The sequence below is a fragment of the Coregonus clupeaformis genome, unplaced genomic scaffold (assembly GCF_020615455.1).
Source record: "Coregonus clupeaformis isolate EN_2021a unplaced genomic scaffold, ASM2061545v1 scaf2273, whole genome shotgun sequence".
Classification (NCBI taxonomy): Eukaryota; Metazoa; Chordata; class Actinopteri; order Salmoniformes; family Salmonidae; genus Coregonus; species Coregonus clupeaformis.
The window spans coordinates 42,078-65,000 of NW_025535727.1; the positions used below are offsets into that span (position 1 = coordinate 42,078).

Here is a 22,923-nt window from a genome sequence, read left to right on the forward strand (position 1 = left end):
TTTTTAAGTAATTAATTTGCATTTTATTGCATGACATAAGTATTTGATACATCAGAAAAGCAGAACTTAATATTTGGCACAGAGACCTTTGTTTGCAATTACAGAGATCATACGTTTCGTGTAGGTCTTGACCAGGTTTGCACACACTGCAGCAGGGATTTTGGCCCACTCCTCCATACAGACCTTCTCCAGATCCTTCAGGTTTCCGGGGGCTGTCGCTGGGCAATACGGACTTTCAGCTCCCTCCAAAGATTTTCTATTGGGTTCAGGTCTGGAGACTGGCTAGGCCACTCCAAGACCTTGAGATGCTTCTTACGGAGCCACTTCTTAGTTGCCCTGGCTGTGTGTTTCGGGTTGTTGTCATGCTGGAAGACCCAGCCACGACCCATCTTCAATGCTCTTACTGAGGGAAGGAGGTTGTTGGCCAAGATCTCGCGATACATGGCCCCATCCATCCTCCCCTCAATACACTGCAGTCGTCCTGTCCCCTTTGCAGAAAAGCATCCCCAAAGAATGATGTTTCCACCTCCATGCTTCACGGTTGGGATGGTGTTCTTCTTCCTCCAAACACGGCGAGTGGAGTTTAGACCAAAAAGCTCTATTTTTGTCTCATCAGACCACACGACCTTCTCCCATTCCTCCTCTGGATCATCCAGATGGTCATTGGCAAACTTCAGACGAGCCTGGACATGCGCTGGCTTGAGCAGGGGGACCTTGCGTGCGCTGCAGGATTTTAATCCATGACGGCGTAGTGTGTTACTAATGGTTTTCTTTGAGACTGTGGTCCCAGCTCTCTTCAGGTCATTGACCAGGTCCTGCCGTGTAGTTCTGGGCTGATCCCTCACCTTCCTCATGATCATTGATGCCCCACGAGGTGAGATCTTGCATGGAGCCCCAGACCGAGGGTGATTGACCGTCATCTTGAACTTCTTCCATTTTCTAATAATTGCGCCAACAGTTGTTGCCTTCTCACCAAGCTGCTTGCCTATTGTCCTGTAGCCCATCCCAGCCTTGTGCAGGTCTACAATTTTATCCCTGATGTCCTTACACAGCTCTCTGGTCTTGGCCATTGTGGAGAGGTTGGAGTCTGTTTGATTGAGTGTGTGGACAGGTGGCTTTTATACAGGTAACGAGTTCAAACAGGTGCAGTTAATACAGGTAATGAGTGGAGAATAGGAGGGCTTCTTAAAGAAAAACGAACATGTCTTCTTACTGGTTGGTAGGTGATCAAATACTTATGTCATGCAATAAAATGCAAATTAATTACTTAAAAATCATACAATGGGATTTTCTGGATTTTTGTTTTAGATTCCGTCTTTCACAGTTGAAGTGTACCTATGATAAAAATTACAGACCTCTACATGCTTTGTAAGTAGGAAAACCTGCAAAATCGGCAGTGTGTCAAATACTTGTTCTCCCCACTGTATGTCTGTGTAACTTTTCCAGCAGAATGAGATATCGGTGCTTCTCTAGGAGTCCATCAGTCATGTAATAGGGTGCATTAGGAGTGTATTAGGGGTTTAGGAAGGGTGTAGCAGGGTTGTGGGAGGTCTGTCTTTGTGAGGAGGAATGTGCAACAGCTGGATAGTGCAGGCGGACAGGGAGGCGGGTGACGGGGGTGAGGGGGTACGGGGACATCAGGGGCACCCTGGACTGAGCCAGGCTGTGGGAACCATGGAGCGGGGGAATTACTGGAGGTCTTTCTCAGATGAGGCAATGGGCTGGCCGTTTGGCCCCTGGGGGCCGAGAGCTTAAAACGTCTATTGAATCAGATACGCTCCTCCTGAACCTCTCCGCTCAGGGCTCTCAGCGGCTCTCCCTCGTTTTGTTCATCACTCACTCACTCACTCACTCACTCACTCACTCACTCACTCACTCACTCACTCACTCACTCACTCACTCAATCACTCAATCACTCACTCACTCACACATCTGTAAGATAATGGATGACCTCAGAGGTATGGCCAGTTATGCAATATATGTTTTACAAGAGCTGTGAGTAGATGATGGAGTTCACCAACCTATTCAACCTTTTAATGGTAGTGGTGGCTATATGAACCCAATGAATGGGCCTCCCCCCTCCCTTCACTCCCTTTTCAGCTCGGTGGGAATATTAGGGTCCTATGAGTTTTTCAAACCTTCCACAAGACACCCCTTCTCACAATACCGCTAACTTTATTGATAGTTAATTAACTGTAACACACTTTCTGACTGGAGTAGTGTTCTGTAGACAATGATGAGTAATCGCAACATTATTTTTGGAGCTGTGGACTCTTATTTTGGAAACATTGATTGAACTGCTTCATTTGAATAGCATCTAGTCAGCAGAGACTGTTTAGGGTTTCCTATCAAACAACCCAGAGGTTTTTCCTTCTAGGGAGGGAGTGCGTGTGTGTGTGTGGTGTGTCTTCTGTCTGTGTGTGTGTGTCAGTGTGCATGTTTTCCTCATTGAGGACTGTGTGTCTGAGGGGACACACTCATCGACCTAGCAACAGGAGGGAGGGGCCAGTATGTGAGGGAGAAATTCAGATTAACCAATGAAGACCCTCTCCAGCACAGTAACCCCTCCTCCTGATGTGGGTTTCCGTGTGTGTGTGTGTGTGTGTGTGTGTGTGTGTGTGTGTGTGTGTGTGTGTGTGTGTGTGTGTGAGAGATGATTCTGCAGTGGGCCGGTGCATGGAGTGAAACAATGAGCTGTGCTAGAGGGAGGGTCGGTGTGTGTTTGTGCTAGCAGTGTGCCTTATGGACAGAGGGGGCTTGAGTGACTGTTGACTAGCCGGCTATTAGGTGGGGGAACAGTAAGAACACAGACAGAACACAGTGCTTGTTGGATCCAGTGTTTGTTGTGGAAGCTATACTCTCAGACCAGGAGGTTCTGGATGCCGGTGGGTTGAAGGAGCAAGATGTCTAAGATGAAGTTGTGGCTGGGCTTTCCCCTTCTTCTGGCTTTCAGCGTGGGTCGTCTGGATGCTTGGTTCTGGAACAATGACCCTGATCCTACTACCCAAGCCCCAACGAAGGCTCCGCTGCTGGGCAAGGCAGGGGCAGGAGGACAGCCCAAGAGAGGTGAGGAGAACCTGGCAGGGGTTGGGGCAGAAATCATCAACGTGGCTGATGGGATCCGTAAGTTTGTGCAGACGTGGGATGCGACCCCAACCACTTGGACTGACGGAGGAGTGGCAAGCCCTACCACACAGACGGTTAATAAGGAGGAGTCTGGGGAAGGATCTGGGTCTGGGTCTGTGGAAGGATCTGGGTCTGAGACGGGTTCAGGGTCAGGGTCGGGTTCAGCATCTGGTGTAGGGTCTGGGTTTGGATCGGGGGCTGAGTATGGTGTAGGTTCAGGGACCGGATCGGGGTCGGGTTCAGGGTCAGGGCTTAGAGAAAGCGAAAGCTTGGTTATCCCCACTAACCTAACAGGGGTGGTGGAGGATGACCTCACAGGGGTTGAGGGGGTGAAACAGGGCGAACTAAAGACCAACCTATCTGACATCACCTCTCATGACCACAATGGAACCTGCCACCTCGTGCCCTCTGATTGGCCGATCTGCATATCCAGGGGGTCGAAGCATTTCTCGCTGCCCAACTTCCTGAACCACACCTCTGTGGAGGAGGTGGGCATAGTCCTGAGAGAGTGGGCATGGCTGGCCAAGGCGGGGTGCCACCATGGAGCCGAATGGTTCCTCTGTCTCCTCCTGGTGCCCAGGTGCCCACTGCCTGGTCAGGTGCCCACCAAGGTTCCCCTTCTGCCCTGCTGCAGCTTCTGCCATGTCCTGCAAGACAGCTGCTGGCCAGCCCTGGATGATGGGCAACTTCCTGTAGAGTGTAATATGCTGCCCGACAGGGATCAGGAGGCGGGCTTGCGGTGTCCGTCGTGTGTGTCAGTTAGTAATCGGAAAGGTAAAACCGCGGGTTAGAATGTATCCTGTTTGGAGATACATTTTGAATCCGGTTGTCTGGTCATGACAGCTTTGTGTGTGTGTGTGTGCGTGTGCATGTGTGTGTAACACACCTTTGTGAAGCAGCATAGACACTTGTTATCCTCACATTTGAGCGACTTCAAAACGCTTGGCGGCAGTGTGTGCTTTTAGTCGGGGGATGCTGATGATTATACCTTGTTTTGGGGTCAATCATACTCCACCGCACATGCTCAGAAGTGTGACACGAACACAAGCATGACTGACCGGCACTATAGACCACCAACCTGGGAGCATTTGCATGTTTTGTATGAATGCTAACGTTAATGAGAATGTTTTGTCTGCATAGAGTGGAGAAAAACCCATGAAATATACATGAAGCATAGGACAAAATCATGCTCCAGTCTTTTGTTTTCCGACATTGGAAAATGCTTTTCCTGCTATTCGTATGCATTCTTCCCAATGCAGCATTTATGAGGATTCAGATATGCCGATTTGTACTGTAGGGTCGACTTGTGATTAATGTGATGCAGTAAAGAAGCATATGGAGAAGTGGAAAATGCACACTTTTTAGAATCTGTTCTCCAGGGTTCGGCCCCATAAAGGGACAGGAAGACTTCTATAAGCTCTACCTCGGCTTTAGCTCGGCAGGCTATGACAGCTCAATAAATCATGCCCTACTGTGTATGCATGGGAGACTTGATAGTCTGAGTTCAGAGTCACAGCACATAAAACGAATCAAGCCATATTTATCACAGAGTTGTTTTCCCATGGGGACTTGTAAGTGCTCAGGCTTCTAAACATTTTTTATTGTCCATATTAACTTAACTTTTAGCAAGTAGGGTAGGAGTTTAGATAACGATTCAACTTTAACATAAACCCTAGTCCTATAAAATAGGGGTTAGGCTCTAAAGCCACGATTTTTGGAAGGCTTATTTAAAAGAAATGCATAGCAGTGTAGTAGTACACATGTATGACACTGTTTTCCTTTCATTCTAATATATGACAGAATAGGTCAATATGAGACATGACAGAAAGACTGTTTCCTATATTGGCTGTATTGCAAGGAGCTGAGTACACATTTCATTGTAGTTTGAACTCGTCGTGTTTTTGCTCGACAAGCTTTGGCGAAATCACTTCAGCACATGTTCATTTGTGATTTATTTGGTGCTTCTGTTTGCCAAGAAAAGCTATGGAACAGCACCGTGCTTGTCAGCATGTCACCCTCTTCTGGGGTGCATACCTAGACTTGTACATACACACTGAATCACACACACACACACACACACACACACACACACACACACACACACACACACACACACACACACACACACACACACACACACACACACACACACACACACACACACACACACACACACTTAGACACACACACACACACACACTCAGACACACACACACACACACACACACACACACTCAGACACACACACACATACACACACACTCAGTGCACTCTATCCTTTGTTTCCTTTGGTTGACTTGTTGTCATTTGAGATGGGAGTTTAAATGGAATGTCATGTTTTGTTCTGGAGTTGACGTTAGTCTGTTTCATGGGGCTCTCTACTACTGTTGGGCCTTTTTCTAGCTGTAGGATCTATTTCAATATCCTGTTTTACTCAGTTCATTAAGTTTGTCCTATCAGCATGAGAGGTGGAGATGGATGCAGGGATGCATGGGTTGGTGGGTAGGCTGGTGATGGACCTATAGGTAGAATGATGTAAACAAACTATTACAAACAGCCATCTTAAGATTTCACTCAAAACTATCTGGCTTAAGAGGGTCAACCATCTTGTCTTTGTAAATCTACAAAGCATTTTCATGCCACTATCTGTACCAATGGGCGACCTATGGAATTAGGGTTGGTGGGTGACAATCAATCCGACCCTTATCGAGATTCGCCAGCCTCCTTTCATTGCCATCTTTATATTACACAGCCTCCATACTGTATTATAGTATTTCTGGGACTCAATCGACGTCTATAATCAGTGAGTATGAGGATTGGAATGTAGCATGTGTCTTGGAGGAGTGGAGACTGCCTTCTCAGTAGAGCAGACCACTGCAGTCTGAACAATGGATTAATCTCATCCACACTGGGGCTGTATGGGAGTGTGGCTGGGGGTGGTAGATTCATGCAAAATGATCTGCTCTGGGGAAGAGTGTGGCGATTGTGCCCTCTGGTTTGGGAGAAAGGGTGAGGGTGTCTTTGCGTGCCCCCTTCCAACAAGGAGCCGTCTGATTCAGACCAGACAGCGGGGCACGGAATCTTCACTAGGGGTCATGGGACACCCACCATTTTACACAGTCTGTCAGTGATAGTTAGATATAAAGGGTGGAAAGGCGGCAATTAAATGTACAGTCAACCATCTGAAGAAGAGTAAAGAGAACAACTAAGAGAAAGAGAGAGTCTTTTGTGTCAAGGGGATTTCCCAGTTCATTACATGCCAATGTTCATGTTGGTTCACTGGGAAACAAGTGGGTGGTATTACATTCTTGTTTGCCCGCGTTGATGTTAAAATGCAGTGGATCATGTTTTGTAATAAGTCTTGATTTTTGCACTATCTATAATGTAAACGGATGTTATAGGTATGTAGGTTGAAAAACCCTTGCTCTACAGTATTTCAACTCAAAACACTGCAGGCAGTTGAATTCCCAGAGGATTCCAAGTATGGGCAAAATCTATGAAAGATGGGCCCTTGCCAGAGAAAACCTGGCTGCTGTGGCGCCACATTTTATGTTATGTATGACCAATCCAACCATTAGCTTGAATAGCAGAATGGGGCTTTTCTGGCTTTCAGCCAATTGAGCCAAGCTGTAATGCCAAGTGAGTGAGAATGGTTTCATGAAAACCTAGAGGAAATGTACAAGGTTGGATTTAGTGATGTCATCTTAGTGGAGTGCTCTGCTTTCTTGTTTCTTGTTCCACCATCTGTCATCTTTAATTGATCATGGCTGGGGTTTGGCCAAATATGGATTAAGGGCTGATCTGGGAACAGTGGAAATGCCATAGATGTCACAGCTGTGTTGCCTCACTCTGAAGTGTTAACTGATGGGCTTTCAGTTCTGGCTCTGCTCCCCCCTTTCTGTAGCTCTCCAGGTCCAGTTGGTCTGGTCCCCTGGGATGTGTCACAGCTGGAGAGGTTCATGGATTGGACCATTCAGACTTTCTAACAGGGGGGTCCTTGGAAAGGATGGCAAGTGGAGTTAGATACTCTATATCTCAAACGCCAGCTGACATCTGTCTGTTTCCGGTACAGTAGGATCAGTGTTTCACATTACAGCCTGTTCCAATGGTCTTTGATGGGCTAGTCACCACTTGTAACAAGCATTGCAAGTTAGCACCAATAAACAATGATAATGGTTTCACTTTTGGCTACATACATTATTGTAATTAAAGTACATTCTTATGTTCGTACAGTCGTTTTTGGCACTGTCATCTTGGAACATGGAGGTTTAAACAAACATATACAGTGGGGGAAAAAAGTATTTAGTCAGCCACCAATTGTGCAAGTTCTCCCACTTTAAAAAGATGAGAGAGGCCTGTAATTTTCATCATAGGTACACGTCAACTATGACAGACAAAATTAGAAAAAAAAATCCAGAAAATCACATTGTAGGATTTTAATGAATTTATTTGCAAATTATGGTGGAAAATAAGTATTTGGTCACCTACAAACAAGCAAGATTTCTGGCTCTCACAGACCTGTAACTTCTTCTTTAAGAGGCTCCTCTGTCCTCCACTCGTTACCTGTATTAATGGCACCTGTTTGAACTTGTTATCAGTATAAAAGACACCTGTCCACAACCCAAACAGTCACACTCCAAACTCCACTATGGCCAAGACCAAAGAGCTGTCAAAGGACACCAGAAACAAAATTGTAGACCTGCACCAGGCTGGGAAGACTGAATCTGCAATAGGTAAGCAGCTTGGTTTGAAGAAATCAACTGTGGGAGCAATTATTAGGAAATGGAAGACATACAAGACCACTGATAATCTCCCTCGATCTGGGGCTCCACGCAAGATCTCACCCCGTGGGGTCAAAATGATCACAAGAACGGTGAGCAAAAATCCCAGAACCACACGGGGGGGACCTAGTGAATGACCTGCAGAGAGCTGGGACCAAAGTAACAAAGCCTACCATCAGTAACACACTACGCCGCCAGGGACTCAAATCCTGCATTGCCAGACGTGTCCCCCTGCTTAAGCCAGTACATGTCCAGGCCCGTCTGAAGTTTGCTAGAGTGCATTTGGATGATCCAGAAGAGGATTGGGAGAATGTCATATGGTCAGATGAAACCAAAATAGAACTTTTTGGTAAAAACTCAACTCGTCGTGTTTGGAGGACAAGGAATGCTGAGTTGCATCCAAAGTACACCATACCTACTGTGAAGCATGGGGGTGGAAACATCATGCTTTGGGGCTGTTTTTCTGCAAAGGGACCAGGACGACTGATCCGTGTAAAGGAAAGAATGAATGGGGCCATGTATCGTGAGATTTTGAGTGAAAACCTCCTTCCATCAGCAAGGGCATTGAAGATGAAACGTGGCTGGGTCTTTCAGCATGACAATGATCCCAAACACACCGCCCGGGCAACGAAGGAGTGGCTTCGTAAGAAGCATTTCAAGGTCCTGGAGTGGCCTAGCCAGTCTCCAGATCTCAACCCCATAGAAAATCTTTGGAGGGAGTTGAAAGTCCGTGTTGCCCAGCGACAGCCCCCAAAACATCACTGCTCTAGAGGAGATCTGCATGGAGGAATGGGCCAAAAATACCAGCAACAGTGTGTGAAAACCTTGTGAAGACTTACAGAAAACGTTTGACCTGTGTCATTGCCAACAAAGGGTATATAACAAAGTATTGAAAAACTTTTGTTATTAACCAAATACTTATTTTCCACCATAATTTGCAAATAAATTCATTAAAAATCCTACAATGTGATTTTCTGGATTTTTTTCCTCATTTGTCTGTCATAGTTGACGTGTACATATGATGAAAATTACAGGCCTCTCTCATCTTTTTAAGTGGGAGAACTTGCACAATTGGTGGCTGACTAAATACTTCTTTCCCCACTGTATTTGGTGCTTTGGCCTCTGGCTCTCTCTGATGCATCATTGAATTAGGAAAATAGTTTTCTGTTGCTCTTTGCACACAGTTAGTAGGCCTTCTCATTTTCCCAAACAAGGACTTATTACAGTTTTCAGACAAAGAGCACAGAACGATTTCTTCAGCACGGTCTTGAGGCAATAAAGCCTTCTGCAATGAGGTAGCGTTCTATAAACTCGTTTATTGTTCACTGTGACATACCTACGTTTATTTAAAACAGAGTGAAACTCAGACATGAGGTAACTAGGCGGATTGTAGTTAAAAGAGTCAATGTTTAGGTTGCAGGACATTTTAGGTACGCCCTCTTGGCTTGTTATAAGAGGAAGCTCTTTGCTAGGATAAAAGAGGTGAAGAGGAGAGGATGAAGAGGGGATAGAGAAGACAGGGATAAAACAATGTTATACAGTAATATACAGTAATATACAGTGCATTCAGAAAGTATTCAGGCCCCTTGACTTTTTCCACATTTTGTCACATTACAGCCTTATACTAAAATGGATTAAATTATAATTTTTCCCTCATCAATCTACACACAATACCCCATAATGACAAAGCAAAAACAGGTTTTTAGATTTTTTTGCAAAAATACCTTATTTACATAAGTATTCAGACCCTTTGCTATGAGACTCGAAATTGAGCTCAGGTGCATCCTGTTTCCATTGATCATCCTTGAGATGTTTCTACATTTTGATTGGAGTCCCCCTGTGGTAAATTCAATTGATTGGACATGATTTGGAAAGGCACACACCTGTCTATACAAGGTCCCACAGTTGATAGTGCATGTCAGAGCAAAAACCAAGCCATGAGGTTGAAGGAGTTGTTCATAGAGCTCAGAGACAGGATTCTGTCAAGGCACAGATCTGGGGAAGGGTACCAAAATATTTCTGCAGCATCGAAGGTTCCCAAGAACACAGTGGCCTCCATCATTCTTAAATGGAAGAAGTTTGGAACCACCAAGACTCTTCCTAGAGCTGGCCGCCCAGCCAAACTGAGCAATCGGGGGAGAAGGGCCTTGGTCAGGGAGGTGACCAAGAACCCAATGGTCACTCTGACAGCGCTCCGGAGTTCCTCTGTGGAGATTGGAGAACCTTCCAGAAGGACAACCATATCTGCAGCACTCCACCAATCAGGCCTTTATGGTAGACGGAAGCCACTCCTCTGTAAAAGGCAAGGCAGCACGCTTGGAGTTTGCCAAAAGGCACCTAAAGACTCAGACCATGAGAAACAAGATTCTCTGGTCTGATGAAACCAAGATTGAACTCTTTGGCCTGAATTTAAAGCGTCACGTCTGGAGGAAACCTGGCACCATCCACATGGTGAAGTATGGTGGTGGTAGCATCATGCTCTGGGGATGTTTTTCAGTGGCAGGGACTGGGAGACTAGTCAGGTTTGAGGGAAAGGTTAATGGAGCAAAGTACAGGAAGATCCTTGATGAAAACCTGCTCCAGTGCTCAGGACCTCAGACTGGGGCGAAGGTTCACCTTCCAACAGGACAACGACCCTAAGCACACAGCCAAGACAACGCAGGAGTGGCTTCGGGAAGAGTCTCTGAATGTCCTTGAGTGGCCCAGCCAGAGCCGGACTTGAACCTGATCAAACATCTCTGGAGTGACCTGAAAATAAAATGCCTAAAAACCTGTTTTTGCATTATGTGGTATTGTGTGTAGATTGATGAGGAAAAAAACAATTTAATCAATTTTAGAATAAGGCTGTAACGTAACAAAATATGGAAAAAGTCAAGGGGTCTGAATACTTTCCGAATGCACTTTCTGAATACAGCAAAATATATCAAATTTCAACATTGACGTAAATGTAACTGTTTATTTTATTGACTAAGGAAGATTGCTTAATTCTCAGTGTAATGTATTGTTATGAAGATTAATGACTGCAGGTTGGTCTATGTATTCATTGGCAAGCAGGATTTTTGTAGCTACAAGATCTCTCAGGGTTTTTCTAGATTGTATTCATATAGTGCTTTCCATCATGTCTAAAAGTGCTTCATACTGTAACTCACCCTCATCCACTAGCACCTACCTGGGTGATGCAACACGGCAGCCATTTTGTCCCTTACAGAAACCACCCACCACACATCAGCTGTAGCAAGTTTCCTCAATGTATACGTTGCACGCAAACCCTCCTCCTGGACATATTAATTTATTGGTCATGGTCTGAGAGCCAGTCGTTAGCCCTCGTCCCTAGCCACTTCAGCATGTTTAGACTGGCAGGCCTGTTGTGCTGGGTACTGTACTTAACAAAGCTTATTGGATTCCCACATGGCCCACATTCCCATGGACATCTGAGATGTGTTTCACATGCATGCATAGACAGACACACACACACACACACAAATCCTAGTTTCGTTTTGGATTTTTTGCTTTGTGCATGACATTCTATGGTCAGTACATGCATTGTTTAGCCCACTCACTTCACAAAATGATGGTGCCATGTTATTGATATTGCAGGTGACATACAGAGATCAGGTGACTATCAGGTGAATAAGCTCAGCTGACATAGACATACAGTGCATTTGGAAAGTATTCCGACCCCTTCACTTTTTCCACATTTTGTTACGTTACATTCTTATTCTAAAATTGATGAAATTGTTTTTTCCCCTCGTCAATCTACCCACAATTCCCCATAATGACAAAGCAAAAACAGGTTTGATGTTATTTTTTGCAAATGTAAAAATGTGCACTGTAGGCCATGGATTCCCCGATCTGTGGGAGGTGGGAATATATTCCCTATTGGGATGGGACATCTGCAGTACGTAACCGACAGGATATTCCCTTAATCTCCTATGTCCGGCTGGGAATCCCTGGAACTCTGTAAATTCATCTCCCTATTACTGCAGTGCTGTGGAATGTCCCTGAGCGTTGCCAGGATAGCGTGAAGGATCAGACCAGTGTGGAGAATCATGGAATCATGTCAGATTGGGAACAGGGAAGGGAAGCTGCCTGCCTGGCCAGCCACCCTGGTCCCATGTGGCTCAGTTGGTAGAGCATGGTGTTTGCAACACCAGGGTTGTGGGTTTGATTCCCACGGGGGAAAAAATAAGAAAATGTATGTACTCACTACTGTAAGTCACCCTGGATAAGAGCGTCTGCGGTAGTATTGGGTTAGTGTTGGGTTAGTGTTGGGTTACTGTTGGGGTAGTGTTGGGGTAGTGCTGGGTTAGTGTCTGCGGTAGTGTTGGGTTAGTGTTGGGTTAGTGTTGGGTTAGTGTTGGGTTAGTATTGGGTTAGTGCTGGGTTAGTGTTGGGTTAGTGTAGGGCTAACCGGGCCAGAGCTGTGACTGCCCTAGCGCCCTGTCAGATGGACCAATAGCAGGTGCATCTGATGGGGAAGCTGCCTCCCCTCGCCCCTCAGCCTCCCACTAATTGGCTGAAATCCCACGGAATCTTCAGCTAAGCTTCGGTTGACGTGCAGGTTTAGAATGTAGATAGCATAACAACAGTGTCCAGTGAGACCCTAGCTGGCTTGGCTAAATGGTGTGGGAGTGAGTACAGACTGTAGAGACTAAGTGGTGTTGCTGTGTTGGTTTGTGGAAACATATGTTTGGGATTAGTCCAGCAAGTGTTGAGTCTCTTGTTCCAATTCATTTGAGGATGTAGTAGGACTCCAGTCATTGTGAATTGGTTGTTGTCCAAGTACTCTCCAATAGTCCAATAAATGTCATTCACACTGTCACAACTGGAAATATGATACTAATATGAGACATGGTCCATTTTGAAATGTAGGCTTAATCAACCACCTGAAAGGGCATTCATAGATTTAGCCGGTGGTAACTTGTGGAATAGACACCGGCTGGAATGCGGTTTTAACCAATCAGCATTCAGGATTAAACCCACCCGTTGTATAATCTTCAGTATCATTTTGCACTTACTTATGAATGGCACTTTTGGCCATTGAGAAGTTAGATCCCTTTTCTGTATACACTACTAGCTACTGGAATAACGCCTCATGGTTCAATCTAGATCCTCTGAGACTAAATGACTGTGTTACGGAGTTCACTTCCCTTGTTTAAGTTCACATCACTCGAGGGATAGGAAATCTCAAGTATCGCTGGTTCGTGTGACCTTCACAATGTACAGTGTGGGCTTTTCTGTAAACAGCTGTCATAAATCTACTTTGACAGTTCACCCATGAGAGGATGTCTGTCTGTCCAGTGTTTAGTTCCCTAGACGTTGTATTTCATGTGAATGTGATGGTCAGTCTCATGTAGCTACTCCTCATTTCCCTCTAGGCTATTTGAGTCCATGGGAACTGGACTACAGTCAGACGTTTTTCCATGCTAAACCAGCCCAAGTTCATTTGACACAGTTTCTGCCTCCTGAACCCCAAAACTCTCTCCATAAATTGCTTTTCTTTTTACAACTACTACCTAGCTTGGTCAAGCAGGCTTACCACTGCGCTTGAAAGAGAATGTGAGCTGTCACGAGATCTGCTATCGCCCATCAAAGAAACATAGAACGGTTCATCATTGACCACATACTGTAGGTCTGTGAAGGGTTTGACCTGTCCTAGGTGAGGTTGAACCCATTAACTACTACTGGGTACTGGGTTTGGTCCATGTGGCCTGAGGTTTGTCATTTCACTCTGCAACGGACCTTTCGCTGACCATTCGCTAGGTCACGAGTTGGTACCCACTGGGCACATACTTCAGTTCAACGTCTAGTTTTGATTTACATTTGATTGAGTTGTCAGCTAACGTGAATTCAACGTGAAATCAACAAAACATTTCACCATGTCATTGGATTTAGGTTAAAAGTTGGGTTAAAAATACTAAATTACCTTGCGTTGATGACTTTTTTCAAATCCAATCAATTTTCCACATTCATTCAACATCATCACATTGAATTTTTTGTTGAAATGATGTGGAAACAACGTTGATTCAACCAGTTTTTGCCCAGTGAGTATGTTGTTTTCTCCACTGCACATGAATGGCTATGACCTGAGGCACTCACCACGACTAAGTCACTTGGTGAAGCTCAGCACACTAATGGAGGCATGGTGCTTTCTAACCTGCTACTGCACTGTGCCCTTGTACCCTTCGGTAACCTCATGTCAATGATAAAGTACCCTATGTGCATGCTTACTCTATGCCCTTAACAACTGACTTGGGATCAGTTTGGCTGTTTAGCTGATAATGGTTTGTGGGTATGGTAAAGGAAGATGGTACAGGCTTAGAAAAAAGGTGCTGTCTAGAACCTAAAAATGATTTTTCGGCTGTCCCCATAGGAGAACCCCTTTGAAGAACCCTTTTTGATTCCAGGTAGAACTAGGGCTGCAAAGCTACCAGAAGTTTACCAAAGTTACTGACATGTTCAGTCATTTTGGGTAATTAATAGAAAATCTATGGCAATCTATCGTAACCTTGATAATTTATATTTGAATAACTTTTACAAAATGTATTCATACAGTATATAGTATTCATGTTGTGTATCTGTGTCCATATTGTCCACATATTGTTTCTAGTATATAGATCATCTGGTTCAAGAGAGAATAGCCTAAATAATGAAAAAAAGCATCAAACAACAATGGCAATATGTTCAATTAACTCCGCAACTCTTCCAACTATTTACATTTTCCCCACAACTGCCACCAGTTTGACGCTGAAACATTGACAACAAATACATAGTAAAATAAATAAAATGATATTTCATGATGATGGTTTATATTTTGGATAATGTTTTACAGCTTTGTCATTCAATTTTGTATTTGAAAATCATCTTATTTAATTATTGAATTAATGTTACATATGATAAGGCCACACAGAGGGCCAGAGATAATTACAGACACCTGTGATCATCTGAAGTACCCAAAAGGGACACTAGGTGTCTTGTAATAGATTAAATAAAATCCTTGAAAGATACCAAAATTCAGGTAATTTACTGGTAAACTTTGAAAGTTTCCAGTAATATACCATCCCTTTGCAACCCTAGGTAGAGCCATTTTGGTTCCGTAATGAACCCTTTCCACAGAGGGTTCTACCTGGAACCAACAAAGGTTATTGATGGGGACAGCCGAAGAACTCTTTTGGGACCCTTTTTTTCTAAGAGTGTATAGCTGATCCTAAACCAGTGGTTACGCGCGTAGAGTAAACAGGAGCTGAGAAAAAAGGCTCTGGTTCAGAAACAACTCAAAGTCCCGAAGCCTTAGGCACTTAATGTAGACTAGATCTGAAAGAAGCCCTGTGAACTTAATGTAGACTAGATCTGAAAGAAGCCCTAGGAACTTAATGTAGACTAGATCTGAAAGAAGCCTTAGGCCCTTAATGTAGACTAGATCTGAAAGAAGCCCTAGGAACTTAATGTAGACTAGATCTGAAAGAAGCCCTAGGAACTTAATGTAGACTAGATCTGAAAGAAGCCCTAGGAACTTAATGTAGACTAGATCTGAAAGAAGCCCTAGGAACTTACATTTTAGTCATTTAGCAGACGCTCTTATCCAGAGCAACTTACAGTTAGTGAATAATTTTTTTTTTATACTGGCCCCCGTGGGAATCAAACCCACAACCCTGGCGTTGCAAACGCCATGCTCTATCAACTGAGCTACATCCCTGCCAGCCATTCCTCCCCTACCCTGGACGAATTGTGCGCCGCCCATGAGTCTCCCGGTCGCGGCCGGCTGCGACAGAGCCTGGATTCGAACCAGGATCTCTAGTGGCACAGTTAGCATTGCGATGCAGTGCCTTAGACCACTGCGCCACTCAGGAGTACATAATGTAGACTAGATCTGAAAGAAGCCTTAGGCACTTCATGTAGACAAGATCTGAAAGAAGCCTTAGGCTCTTCATGTAGACTAGATCTGAAAGAAGCCCTAGGAACTTAATGTAGACTAGATCTGAAAGAAGCCCTAGGAACTTAATGTAGACAAGATCTGAAAGAAGCCCTAGGAACTTAATGTAGACTAGATCTGAAAGAATTAGATAGACAAATCAGAATGTAAGGTGACATTTTTATTCTACTGCTTACAGCTATCCAATGTTTTCAGATCTACACAGTGCCCTGGGACCTAAGTAAGGGCTAGGGCTTTGTTTCTGGACTGGGCCAATGAGACTCCTGTACTGTAAGCGCTGGCTTCCTGTGTGTGTGACCTCACTTCCTATCCTGTCTCCTCCCCCTGCAGCGGAGAGTGGTGTGACTCTACTGCAGCTGATCGGAGACCTGCCTCCTGATGAGTCCCGGACCGGTCCAGGGGGAAAACCTGCCTACTACTTCGGAGGGCTGGATGGGCTGACCGCTGCGGGACAGCCGGCCCCGGCCCACCTCCCCAACCCCTTCTACCGAGACTTCTCCCTGGTCTTCCAAATCATCCCCTCCAGTCCCGGGGTCCTCTTCTCCATCACAGACGCTCCCAGAAGTTCATGTACTGGGGGGTGAAGCTGAGCGCCCGGACGCTGACGGGGCAGGAATCAGAGGATTCTGTTCTACTACACAGAGCCCGACTCGGAGGCCTCGTACCAGCTGCTAGTTTCACCGTGCCCTCCCTGGACCTAGACTCCTGGACCAAGTTTCTCTGTCCGTGTTCAACGACCAGGTGACCTTCTTCATGGGGTGCGACGCCTCTGGGAAGACAGTGAAGTTGGAGCGCTCACCGGATGACATGGAGCTGGACAGGGGGCGGGCATCTTCGTGGGTCAGGGCGGGAGGGCGGACCCTGACAGGTTTGAGGTACAGTATGGATCGCCAACCACACCTCTAATGCTGACCTGACCACACATATTTATCATTTACTATATTGTTCCCTCATGTAAAACATCTGCATAACTCTTCCCTTGATGTCTCTCTGTTGTTCTGCAACCCCACCCCTCAACCTCGCTCTGGGTCAAACCCCATGTGACCATCACATGTGGTCAGACGGGTCAGTGACTGTGCTCAGTGGTCAAAGTTGAAAGGCTAGACGACAGGACAGGTCATTTAATAGATTTACTAGAGGGAGGAGGGGTTATTGGTGCTGTGTTAGTGAGATGTGACTGGCTGTCTGGCTTTTTCTGTTGCCAGTGACCCGGACACATACCTGACTGAGATTCCTGAGGGAGCAATTAGTGAGGGATTTACCCCGAACTACGTGTGGGTTTAGGTTTCATCTCACTCACACCTGCTGTTTTTAACACACAGCGTGTTGACACGATGCGTTCTCCTAGTCTAACTCTATCAGGCCCCTGGGAGAGATTTAGAACCCTGTCTGTTGTTTCAGCAAGACTCAGTCTGTTCTGAGTTAGTAAGGTCACAGCCAGAGTCAGTCTGTTCTGAGTTAGTAAGGTCACAGCCAGACTCAGTCTGTTCTGAGTTAGTAAGGTCACAGCCAGACTCAGTCTGTTCTGAGTTAGTAAGGTCACAGCCAGAGTCAGTCTGTTCTGAGTTAGTAAGGTCACAGCCAGACTCAGTCTGTTCTGAGTTAGTAAGGTCACAGCCAGACTCAGTCTGTTCTGAGTTAGTAAGGTCACAGCCAGACTCAGTCTGTTCTGAGTTAGTAAGGTCACAGCCAGACTCAGTCTGTTCTGAGTTAGTAAGGTCCCAGCCAGACTCAGTCTGTTCTGAGTTAGTAAGGTCAGCAGCCAGACTCAGTCTGTTCTGAGTTAGTAAGGTCACAGCCAGAGTCAGTCTGTTCTGAGTTAGTAAGGTCACAGCCAGACTCAGTCTGTTCTGAGTTAGTAAGGTCACAGCCAGAGTCAGTCAGACACATTCTCTTTACATTTGACTGTATATTAATGGCTCATTAAATTCATACAGCTCCAATGGCTATACAGTATCTCCTTTCTCACAGCCATCAGTGTGTCTGTGTCTGTGTGTCTGTGTCTGTGTGTCTGTGTCTGTGTGTCTGTGTGTCTGTGTGTCTGTGTGTCTGTGTGTGTGTGTGTGTCTGTATGTGTGTGTGTGTGTGTGTGTGTGTGTGTGTCTGTGTGTGTGTCTGTGTGTCTGTGTGTGTGTGTGTGTGTGTGTGTGTGTGTGTTGTGCAGGGGGCGATCACTGAGCTGAAAGTGGTGGGCAACCCTCGATCAGCTGAGCTACTCTGTGAAGACGATGATGACTCGGACGCTGTGAGTGATCAGACTGTAGAACCAGACACAGTTTAGTAGGAATATGATATGATTAATCTCAACTAACGTTTTTAAAATGCCTTACATTTACTCTGTCTCTGTCTGTCTCTCTCTCTCTCTTCTCTCTCTCTCTCTCTCTCCTCTCTCTCTCTCTCTCTCTCTCTCTCTCTCTCTCTCTCTCTCTCTCAGGCCTCAGGTGACTTTGGCAGTGGGGATGGGGACAGAAGAGAGACAGGCCAAACTGTAAAGGTATCTTCTTTATCCTGTGTTGTCCTGTTAATCTATTCTGGGATGTGGAAATAGAAGGATGGATTCAATGTGAAAGTATTGGATCAGGGTCTGTCTGTCCTGTCTAACTTCCCTCTCCTCCCTCCCTGTCAGACCACCCTCCAACTCTCCGACCCGGTGCCAGAGCCCCCTCTGACGTCATCAGTGAGCGACAGGCTCAGAGACAGGTCAGTGGGCTGAGTCGAACAATGATGACATCATCTGTAAAGTTATCCCCAAAATATATTTTTTTCTCATTTCTGCTTAGGTTTATTGAAAATGCGCAAATAATAGTCAACCAATCTAGCTATATTTAGAGTATTTAGAGTAGCTGCAGTACTAACGAAAACTGTTGATGTAAAAACTGTGAAACTATCTGTCATGGAAATATGTACCTAGTGTAATACCACGCTACTTGTCTGGGCTTGAGAACCTTGCCGCTTTTTACATACTGTATGCTGGGATATACAGCACACTATCACCCTCTAGTGGAGAAAGTAGACATTACCTTTAATTTTCCTCCAAGAGTGGCTGATTGTTGATTGTTGATAGTTGTTAGTGTTTTCTAGTATACGAACTAGGCATGCTGGAAAAGTGTGTTTGTGTTGATTGACTGTAGGTGACAGGAATCATCAGACCTCAGTAGAGTCCAGACCAGGGTCAGGAGGTCAACCAGGTAGGTAATTTGTCTGTCCGTCCATCCGGCTGTCTGTCTGTCTGGCTATATTATAAACACTCTCCAATGAGGTCCAGTGGAGTTCCCTGACAACCAGTCCCTGATTTCCAGGACAGTATACCCTTACTTCTCCCTGTCAGATTTCAGGGAAGCTTCACTGGACTAGGTTGATGAGATCTCATCATGCACTCCTCAGCATGTTCTGTTGCCATGGAACTCTGTGGAGTAGATTGGCATGGAGCTCTGTGGAGCAGGTTGGAATGGAACTCTGAGGAGCAGGTTGGCATGGAACTCTGTGGAGCAGGTTTGCATGGAACTCTGTGGAATAGGTTGGCATGGAACTCTGTGGAGCAGGTTGGCATGGAACTCTTTGGAGCAGGTTGGCATGGAACTCTGTGGAGTAGGTTGGCATGGGACTCTGTGAAGAAGGTTGGCATGGAACTCTGTGGAGTAGGGTGGCATGGAAATCTGTGGAGCAGGTTGGCATGTAACTCTGTGGAGCAGGTTGGCATTGAACTCTGTGGAGCAGGTTGGCATGGAACTCTGGGGAATAGGTTGGCATGGAACTCTGTGGAGCAGGTTGGCATGGAACTCTTTGGAGCAGGTTGGCATGGAACTCTGTGGAGTAGATTGGCATGGAGCTCTGTGGAGCAGGTTGGAATGGAACTCTGAGGAGCAGATTGGCATGGAACTCTGTGGAGCAGGTTGGCATGGAACTCTGTGGAATAGGTTGGCATGGAACTCTGTGGAGCAGGTTGGCATGGAACTCTTTGGAGCAGGTTGGCATGGAACTCTGTGGAGTAGGTTGGCATGGGACTGTGAAGCAGGTTGGCATGGAACTCTGTGGAGTAGGGTGGCATGGAACTCTGTGGAGCAGGTTGGCATGGAGCTCTGTGGAGCAGGTTGGCATGGAACTCTGTAGAGCAGGTTGGCATGGAACTCTTTGGAGCAGGTTGGCATGGAACTCTGTGGAGTAGGTTGGCATGGAACTCTGTGGAGCAGGTTGGTATGGAACTCTGTGGAGCAGGTTGGTGTGGAACTCTGTGGAGTAGGTTGACATGGAACTCTGTGGAGCAGGTTGGCATGGAGCTCTGTGGAGCAGGTTGGCATGGAACTCTGTGGAGCAGGTTGACATGGAACTCTGTGGAGCAGGTTGGCATGGAACTCTGTGGAGCAGGTTGGCATGGAACCTGTGGAGCAGGTTGGCATGGAACTCTGTGGAGCAGGTTGGCATGGAACTCTTTGGAGCAGGTTGGCATGGAACTCTGTGGAGTAGGTTGGCATGGGACTATGTGGAAGCAGGTTGGCATGGAACTCTGTGGAGTAGGGTGGCATGGAAATCTGTGGAGCAGGTTGGCATGTAACTCTGTGGAGCAGGTTGGCATTGAACTCTGTGGAGCAGGTTGGCATGGAACTCTGGGGGAATAGGTTGGCATGGAACTCTGTGGAGCAGGTTGGCATGGAACTCTTTGGAGCAGGTTGGCATGGAACTCTGTGGAGCAGGTTGGCATGGAACTCTTTGGAGCAGGTTGGCATGGAGCTCTGTGGAGCAGGTTGGAATGGAACTCTTAGGAGCAGGCTGGCATGGAACTCTGTGGAGCAGGTTGGCATGGAACTCTGTGGAATAGGTTGGCATGGAACTCTGTGGAGCAGGTGGGCATGGAACTCTTTGGAGCAGGTTGGCATGGAACTCTGTGGAATAGGTTGGCATGGAAATCTGTGGAGCAGGTTGGCATGGAACTCTTTGGAGCAGGTTGGCATGGAACTCTGTGGAGTAGGTTGGCATGGGACTATGTGAAGCAGGTTGGCATGGAACTCTGTGGAGTAGGGTGGCATGGAAATCTGTGGAGCAGGTTGGCATGTAACTCTTTGGAGCAGGTTGGCATGGAACTCTGTGGAGTAGGTTGGCATGGAACTCTGTGGAATAGGTTGGCATGGAACTCTGTGGAGCAGGTGGGCATGGAACTCTTTGGAGCAGGTTGGCATGGAACTCTGTGGAATAGGTTGGCATGGAAATCTGTGGAGCAGGTTGGCATGGAACTCTTTGGAGCAGGTTGGCATGGAACTCTGTGGGAGTAGGTTGGCATGGGACTATGTGAAGCAGGTTGGCATGGGAACTCTGTGGAGTAGGGTGGCATGGAAATCTGTGGAGCAGGTTGGCATGTAACTCTTTGGAGCAGGTTGGCATGGAACTCTGTGGAGTAGGTTGGCATGGAACTCTGTGGAGCAGGTTGGTATGGAACTCTGTGGAGCAGGTTGGTATGGAACTCTGTGGAGTAGGTTGACATGGAACTCTGTGGAGCAGGTTGGCATGGAACTCTGTGGAGCAGGTTGGCATGGAACTCTGTGGAGCAGGTTGGCATGGAACTCTGTGGAGCAGGTTGACATGGAACTCTGTGGAGTAGGTTGGCATGGAACTCTGTGGAGCAGGTTGGCATGGAACTCTGTGGAGCAGGTTGGCATGGAACTCTGTGAAGTAGGTTGGCATGGAACTCTGAGGAGCAGGTTGGCATGGAACTCTGTGGAGCAGGTTGGCATGGAACTCTGTGGAGCAGGTTGGCATGGAACTCTGTGGAGCAGGTTGACATGGAACTCTGTGGAAGGAGGACAAAGGTAGTAGGAAGCTAACTGAGAGAATAACGAGATGCATACAGAGGATCTGATGATTTGACCATCTAACAGAGGGTGTGGTACTGTGATGATGATGATGGTGATGATAGTGATGATGATAGTGATGATGATAGTGATGATGATGATAGTGGTGATGATGATGATGATGATTATGATAGAGATGATGATGATGATGATGATGATGATGATGATGATCGCGATTCATAATCATAATGCTTCTGTGGAGGATGCCAGTGATGAGGATGCTAGTGATGGTGACAATGACAACAACATTCATGCCGATAATGACCACGATGTTGCTTCTGACATTTATTCTAACACCCACCTCTCCCTCTATCTGTGTGTCATCAGGCTCTACTGGCTCTAACGGGGAGAAGGGGGACAGAGGGGGAGAAGGGCAGTCCAGGGGACAGAGGTCCCGCTGGGCCAAAGGGGGACTCGGGGTCTCTCTCCAGCTCTGCCTCTTCCTCTGGCTCCTCATCAGGCGGGAGGAGAACGTGGAGAAAAGGTAGTGTGTGCTGCCTGGCACAGTACTGTGTGATATACACCCCCTATAACTGATGACCCCATAACTGATTACAACTGATTCAGACAGACTACACACATGCCTCAGACACTAATGTAATAGTTACATCACACACAACTTGTCTTTGTCTCCTTTCTCATTCAGGGAGACAAGGGCCTGAAGGTACAGTTTGACTTTGTGTCCTTCCCACCTTCTTTTATTTGACTTGATCTTAGCTAGTCATTGAAGTGATCAGATTAAATAGGTAGTTGATTGTTTTCTCCCACAGGGCAGTTCTGGGTTCGGTTACCCAGGCTCCAAGGGGGACCGTGGCGTACTGGTTCCCCTGGCCCTCCCGGCCCTACGGGGGCCCGCTGCCCAGGTGGTGAGGCTAGGGGGACGGCTCTGTGGTGCAGCCGGTGGCCGGGCCAATGGGACCGATGGGGCCCCAGGGGTCAAAGGACCAGCAGGACCCCAGGGACCAGAGGGAGAGGCGGTGAGTTGTACCATACCTTCTGGCAATTCTGTGTAGAACATTCTCAGCTTTACTTGGTCTCAGTACATTTTCTTTGAATTGACTGTAACAAACCATATCTATTTCATTTCCCAGGGGGATCCAGGAGAAGATGGCAAATTAGTGAGTGTCACTTTCTGATGTTTTATCCCATTGAGCTCATGTCATGGTTTTTTATTCATTGTAAATTGTGTGAGGAGAAATACAGTGGTAGTCAGATGCCATGATTGATAAGCGGTGGTGGT

General features: G+C 46.3%; 1 pseudogene; it reads left to right on the top strand.

The window, feature by feature from the left end:
* Positions 1 to 2,661: 2,661 nt before the first annotated feature.
* Positions 2,662 to 22,923, top strand: part of LOC123488407 — a 32,422-nt pseudogene continuing 12,160 nt past the window's right edge.